Raw genomic sequence first — 7011 nt, 5'->3', positions numbered from 1 at the left:
GATTGATGTTCACTAAGCCAACCGTCACGCTTGTGCGTTTGGGGAAAATTTGTAGAAAAACCTGTTTCGGTATTTTTTCCAAAAAGTATTTTTTCCGTATTATATCAGTGAAGCTGATTCCTCACCGTGGAAATGTCAAAGGCTTTCTCAGCCTGTTCTACACTAGAAACACTTGGCCAGTAAAATTCCACCAGGACACTGCAGTGATTTTTACGGTATAAAAAACAGAACCAGTCATCAAGCAGAACCAGAGATCAGCATGGAAGCATGGCCTTGAAACGGTTCTGTGCAATAGCTGGAAAGCACCGTCATTCTGAGTACTCACCTCAAGAAGACTTCCTGCTGGATTCACGTGACTCTGTACGGACTCATGTGACTATCCCCACATATTTTATGGGAGTGAAACCAATTTACTTCTCCAGATCTCCAATCTGCTCTCATGTACAGATGAGGTCAGATATGTGACACTGTTGTGTCCTGTCTGAGGTGTGGAGATTCACAGGATTGCCAGGGATGCACAACACACATTAGGTGTTACTGCGTCTGGGAAGTGGTCATGATAACCAACGATCACAGGTACGCAGTGTCCTACCTACTTGTGTACTGGGAGATTTGAAAGGGCAGAGAACAATTGTATTAACTCATGAGCACACCTGACGAGTGAGGAGTTTTGTGCTTTGACTCGCTCTTTCCTTGTGTTTCTTGGCTAATCCAGCAGAACACTGGGCTCAGGGTCCAGGCTAGCAAAGGGGTATTAAGGTAATATAAACAGTAAAGTAATGTTGAGTACTTACCGGAAGGACACCTGGGAGCCCCTGGAAGGAAATAGAGCAGGATCAAGTAAGTAGGAAATAAAGCAGGATCATGACAATGACATCAGCTTTACCAGCCGTCTCTGCACTGGGAACTCTTTGCCAGTACAGGTCTACCAGTGTATTAGTGTGCTGTAACCAGTATAGCATGTGCCACTGTTGTATCCTGTCTGAGGTGTGGAGATTCGCAGGATTGCCAGGGATGCACAACACACATCAGGTGTTACTACATCTGGGAAGTGGGCGTGATAAGCAGCAATCACAGGCACTCAATGTCCTGCCTACTTGTGTAATGGGAGAATTGAAACAGCAAAGATCAATTGCTCAGCATCTCTGACGTGTGAGGAGTTTTGTGCTTTGCTTCGCTCTTTCCCTGTGTTTCTTGACTATTTCAGCTGAGCACTGGGCTCGGGGTCCAGGCTAGCTTAAGGGTACTAAGGTAATATACACAGTTGACCAGCAAAATAATTTTGAGTACTCATCGGAAGTCCACCCAGGACTCAGGAATGATTGTATAGAACAATCACACTGGAAAGTGCTTCAGAGTATCCACCCCAAGAACACCCTGAAGGGGAAGCAAGGCTTCCTGTAAGAATATGGCAAGAGGAGGATGAAGAAACGCCCTTCTCCCGTATCCTTACAGTGGAAATGGCAAAGGCTTTCTCAGCCTGTTCTACAGTAAAAACACTAGGCCAGCACAGTTCTACCAGGAGACTACTGTGCTTTTTATTGTATATCGAGCAGAACCAGAGATCAGCATGGAAGCATGGCCTTGGAACGGTTATATGCAACAGCTGGAAAGCACCGTAATTCTGAATACTTACCGCAAGAACATTTTCTACTGGACCCACGTCCTTCTGCATGGAAACAGAGCAGGAGAAAGAAATTCAGTTCTTAGATATCACTTCATTATACTTGGCTGTTCCCAAAGAATATGGCAATAGCTTTTTACAGGTGAGTTCTGCACTCAGAGTGCTGTGCCAGTACAATCCCACCACTATAGCACATTCTCTGCTGCAGGGGATATGAGGCCATGTCTATGCTAAGGAGCCTGTGCCCACATAGCTGCTAGCATAGATGCTGCATATGCAGACATAAGGATTTGTTCCGAAATAACACCACCACCTGTCTGACTGACATTCAGGAAGGCGACAGACTCGCTCTTGCGTCGGTCTAGGTCATGAAAAGCAGCAATCACAGGCATGCAATGTCCTGACTACTTGGCTACATCTAGACTGGCATGATTTTCCGGAAATGCTTTTAACGGAAAAGTTTTCCGTTAAAAGCATTTTCAGAAAAGCACGTCTAGATTGGCAGGATGCTTTTCCACAAAAGCACTTTTTGCGGAAAAGCATCTGTGGCCAATCTAAACGCGCTTTTCCGCAAAAAAGCCCCAATCGCCATTTTCGCCATCGGGGCTTTTTTGCAGAAAACAAATCTCAGCTGTTTACAGTGGCCCTTTTGCGCAAAAGTTTTTCAGAAAAAGACTTTTGCCCGAATGGGAGCAGCATAGTATTTCCGCAAAACACTGACAATCTTACATGAGATTGTCAGTGGTTTTGCGGAAATTCAAGCGGCCAGTATAGACAGCTGGCAAGTTAAGATGAGGTCTTTGCACATGGTGTTCATGGTATTTACTTGCCAGGTTAGGTAAACATTTTTCTGCCTCTTCAAGCTTTTCCTCCAACAGTCCAGAGGACATGCTGACGATATTAGATGTAAAGAATATTTTGAATAGGCGAGGAGAACCCTGGATCCGCCTTCCCGCTCACGTAGAGAACCCGAACTCAGACACAGGGGATGCCCAGATACTGTCCTTGAACAGTTCCCCTTTGGGCAGAACAGGAATTGTCTAATTTATGAGAGAAAATCATCAGTAGAATAGACAGTATGTTCCTCCTGCCATTGCTACCATTTTTACCAGCCCCACCTGGCTGGGACTTTTGGGCAGGGACAAAGACAAAGAAGAATAGCAGCAATAGATTGTTACTGTCTACCAGGCTATGCAGCAAGTGCTGAAACTCCACATTTTGAAAGAAGAGAACCAATGTACTGGTCTGATTTCCCATCATGAGGCCTATGAGGACTAGTTTTAGCTGAATGTCACCCATTGTTGTTCTATCCCCACATATTTTATGGGAGTGAAACCAATTTAGTTCTCCAGATCACCAGTCTGCTCCCTTGTACAGATGAGGTCAGATATGTGACACTGTTGTGTCCTGTCTGATGTGTGGAGATTCACAGGATTGCCAGGGATGCACAACACACATTAGGTGTTACTGCGTCTGGGAAGTGGTCATGGTAACCAACGATCACAGGCATGCAGTGTCCTACCTACTTGTGTACTGGGAGAATTGAAAGGGCAGAGAACAATTGTATTAACTCATCAGCACACCTGACGAGTGAGGAGTTTTGTGCGTTGACTCGCTCTTTCCTTGTGTTTCTTGGCTAATCCATGAGAACATTGGGCTCAGGGTCCAGGCTAGCAAAGGGGTATTAAGGTAATATAAACAGTAAAGTAATGTTGAGTACTTACCGGAAGGACACCTGGGAGCCCCTGGAAGGAAATAGAGCAGGATCAAGTAAGTAGGAAATAGAGCAGGATCATGACAATGGCATCAGCTTTACTACCCGTCTCTGCACTGGGAACACTTTGCCAGTACAGGTCTACCAGTGTATTAGTGTGCTGTAACCAGTATAGCATGTGCCACTGTTGTATCCTGTCTGAGGTACAGAGATTCACAGGATTGCCAGGGATGCACAACACACATCAGGTGTTACTACATCTGGGAAGTGGGCGTGATAAGCAGCAATCACAGGCACTCAATGTCCTGCCTACATGTATAATGGGAGAATTGAAACAGCAAAGATCAATTGCTCAGCATCTCTGACGTGTGAGGAGTTTTGTGCTTTGCTTCGCTCTTTCCCTGTGTTTCTTGACTATTTCAGCTGAGCACTGGGCTCGGGGTCCAGGCTAGCTTAGGGGTACTAAGGTAATATACACAGTTGACCAGCAAAATAATTTTGAGTACTCATCGGAAGTCCACCCAGGACTCAGGAATGATTGTATAGAACAATCACACTGGAAAGTGCTTCAGAGTATCCACCCCAAGAACACCCTGAAGGGGAAGCAAGGCTTCCTGTAAGAATATGGCAAGAGGAGGATGAAGAAACGCCCTTCTCCCGTATCACATCAATGTAGCTGATTCCTCACAGTGGAAATGGCAAAGGCTTTCTCAGCCTGTTCTACACTAAAAACACTAGGCCAGCACAGTTCTATCAGGAGACTACTGTGCTTTTTATGGTATATCGAGCAGAACCAGAGATCAGCATGGAAGCATGGCCTTGGAACGGTTATGTGCAACAGCTGGAAAGCTCCGTAATTCTGAATACTTACCGCAAGAACATTTTCTACTGGACCCACGTCCTTCTGCATGGAAACAGAGCAGGAGAAAGAAATTCAGTTCTTGGATATCACTTCAATGTACTTGGCTGTTCCCAAAGAATATGGCAATAGCTTTTTACAGGTGAGTTCTGCACTCAGAGTGCTGTGCCAGTACAATCCCACCACTATAGCACATTCTCTGCTGCAGGGGAAATGAGGCCATGTCTATGCTATGGAGCCTGTGCCCACATAGCTGCTAGCGTAGATGCTGCATATGCAGACATAAGGATTTGTTCTGAAATAACACCACCACCTCTCTGACTGACATTCAGGAAGTCGACTAAGGTAATATAAACAGTAAAGTAATTTTGAGTACTTACCAAAAGGCCACCCGGGAGCCCCTGGAAGGAAATAGAGCAGGATCAAGTAAGTCAGTTCTCTGATATCAATTCAACATAGTTGATTCCTCACCATGACAATGGCAACAGCTTTACCAGCCGGCTCTGCACTAGGAGCTCTTAAGCAGTACAGTTCTACCCGCGCACTAGCGTGCTTTAACCAGTATAGCATATTCCAGTCCGCCAGCAAAGTGTCCACTACACAGCCTCTGTCCGCAGAGTTTCTAGAGTAGATGTGGCGTATGCAGACAGAAGGGCACTGATTGATGTTCACTAAGCCAACCGTCACGCTTGTGCGTTTGGGGAAAATTTGTAAAAAAGCTGTTTCGGTATTTTTTCTAAAAAGTATTTTTTCCGTATTATATCAGTGAAGCTGATTCCTCACCGTGGAAATGTCAAAGGCTTTCTCAGCCTGTTCTACACTAGAAACACTTGGCCAGTACAATTCCACCAGGACACTACAGTGGTTTTTACGGTATAAAAAAACAGAACCAGTCATCAAGCAGAACCAGAGATCAGCATGGAAGCATGGCCTTGAAACGGTTCTGTGCAATAGCTGGAAAGCACCGTCATTCTGAGTACTCACCTCAAGAAGACTTCCTGCTGGATTCATGTGATTCTGTACGGACTCATGTTACTATCCCCACATATTTTATGGGAGTGAAACCAATTTAGTTCTCCAGATCCCCAGTCTGCTCCCTTGTACAGATGAGGTCAGATAGGTGACACTGTTGTGTCCTGTCTGAGGTGTGGAGATTCACAGGATTGCCAGGGATGCACAACACACATCAGGTGTTACTGCGTCTGGGAAGTGGTCATGATAACCAACAATCACAGGCATGCAGTGTCCTACCTACTTGTGTACTGGGAGAATTGAAAGGGCAGAGAACAATTGTATTAACTCATGAGCACACCTGACGAGTGAGGAGTTTTGTGCTTTGACTCGCTCTTTCCTTGTGTTTCTTGGCTAATCCATGAGAACATTGGGCTCAGGGTCCAGGCTAGCAAAGGGGTACTAAGGTAATATAAATAGTAAAGTAATGTTGAGTACTTACCGGAAGGACACCTGGGAGCCCCTGGAAGGAAATAGAGCAGGATCAAGTAAGTAGGAAATAGAGCAGGATCATGACAATGGCAACAGCTTTACCAGCCCTCTCTGCACTGGGAACACTTTGCCAGTACAGGTCTACCAGTGTATTAGTGTGCTGTAACCAGTATAGCATGTGCCACTGTTGTATCCTGTCTGAGGTGCGGAGATTCACAGGATTGCCAGGGATGCACAACACACATCAGGTGTTACTACATCTGGGAAGTGGGCGTGATAAGCAGCAATCACAGGCACTCAATGTCCTGCCTACTTGTGTAATGGGAGAATTGAAACAGCAAAGAACAATTGCTCAGCATCTCTGACGTGTGAGGAGTTTTGTGCTTTGCTTCGCTCTTTCCCTGTGTTTCTTGACTATTTCAGCTGAGTACTAGGCTCGGGGTCCAGGCTAGCTTAGGGGTACTAAGGTAATATACACAGTTGACCAGCAAAATAATTTTGAGTAGTCGTTGGAAGTCCACCCAAGAGCTCCTGGAAGGAAATAGAGCAGGATCAAGTAAGTCAGTTCTCTGATATTAATTCAATATAGTTGATTCCTCACCATGATAATAGCAACAGCTTTACCAGACGGCTCTGCACAGGAACACTTTACCAGTACAGTTCTACCCGCGCACTAGTGTTCTACAATATCACTTCAGCGTACTTGGTTCTTCCCAATTAAAATGGCAATAGATTTGTACAAGTCAATTGTGCATTCACAGCACTGTGCTGATCCAATTCCACCACTATAGCACATTCTCTGCTGCAAAGGAAATGTGGCCATGTCTATGCTACCGAGCATGTGCCTGCCTAGCTCCTAGTGTAGATGCTGCGTATGCAGACATAAGAACTTGTTCCTACACACCAACACCGCCTCCCTGACTGACATCCAGGAAGACAACAGACTCGTTCTTGAGTCAGTCTAGGTGCCTCTATATTGGGGATTGTTCAGCACAGCTGTTTTCCAGGAAGGCTGATATATTTACCCTGCTGGTTGATAGGGCTGTGCTGGAAGATCTTTCAAGTGCGGCATTTCAGTCAGGAATGAAATTTCATCACACCCTGTACTGATAGAGCTTTGCCAGCAGAATTCTGCACTGTAGACACGTGCACAGCTCTGCCATAGGAAAACGTTCTCCCTACCTTGCTTCCCACAGGGCAGATTAAACTCCTTCCGGGGATTTGGTACCTTCCTCACTTAGCTCTGACTGCTCAAGCTAAGGATGACAATTGGTGGAAATGTTTTCAACAACATTTTTGTTACATAATTGTTGATTTTTTTTCTATAAAAACTGTATTTTCTTGACTCAGAAAGGAAGGTGTGTGTTTGGT

The 7011-nt window shown here is 45.3% G+C and overlaps 1 long non-coding RNA gene across 1 annotated transcript; it reads right to left on the bottom strand.

The window, feature by feature from the left end:
• Positions 1-3032: 3032 nt before the first annotated feature.
• Positions 3033-5673, bottom strand: LOC149521856 (uncharacterized). The gene is made up of 4 exons (XR_016347738.1): positions 5651-5673; positions 4578-4598; positions 4210-4242; positions 3033-3369 (listed from the first exon to the last, which is right to left on the bottom strand). It is a non-coding gene; the product is annotated as an uncharacterized LOC149521856 (long non-coding RNA).
• Positions 5674-7011: the final 1338 nt, after the last annotated feature.

Source organism: Pelodiscus sinensis, chromosome 22 (genome assembly GCF_052426305.1).
Source record: "Pelodiscus sinensis isolate ZL-2025 chromosome 22, ASM5242630v1, whole genome shotgun sequence".
Taxonomy (NCBI): domain Eukaryota; kingdom Metazoa; phylum Chordata; order Testudines; family Trionychidae; genus Pelodiscus; species Pelodiscus sinensis.
The sequence above is the reverse complement of the archived record's forward strand: the minus strand, read 5'-3'. Positions and strand labels throughout refer to the sequence as shown.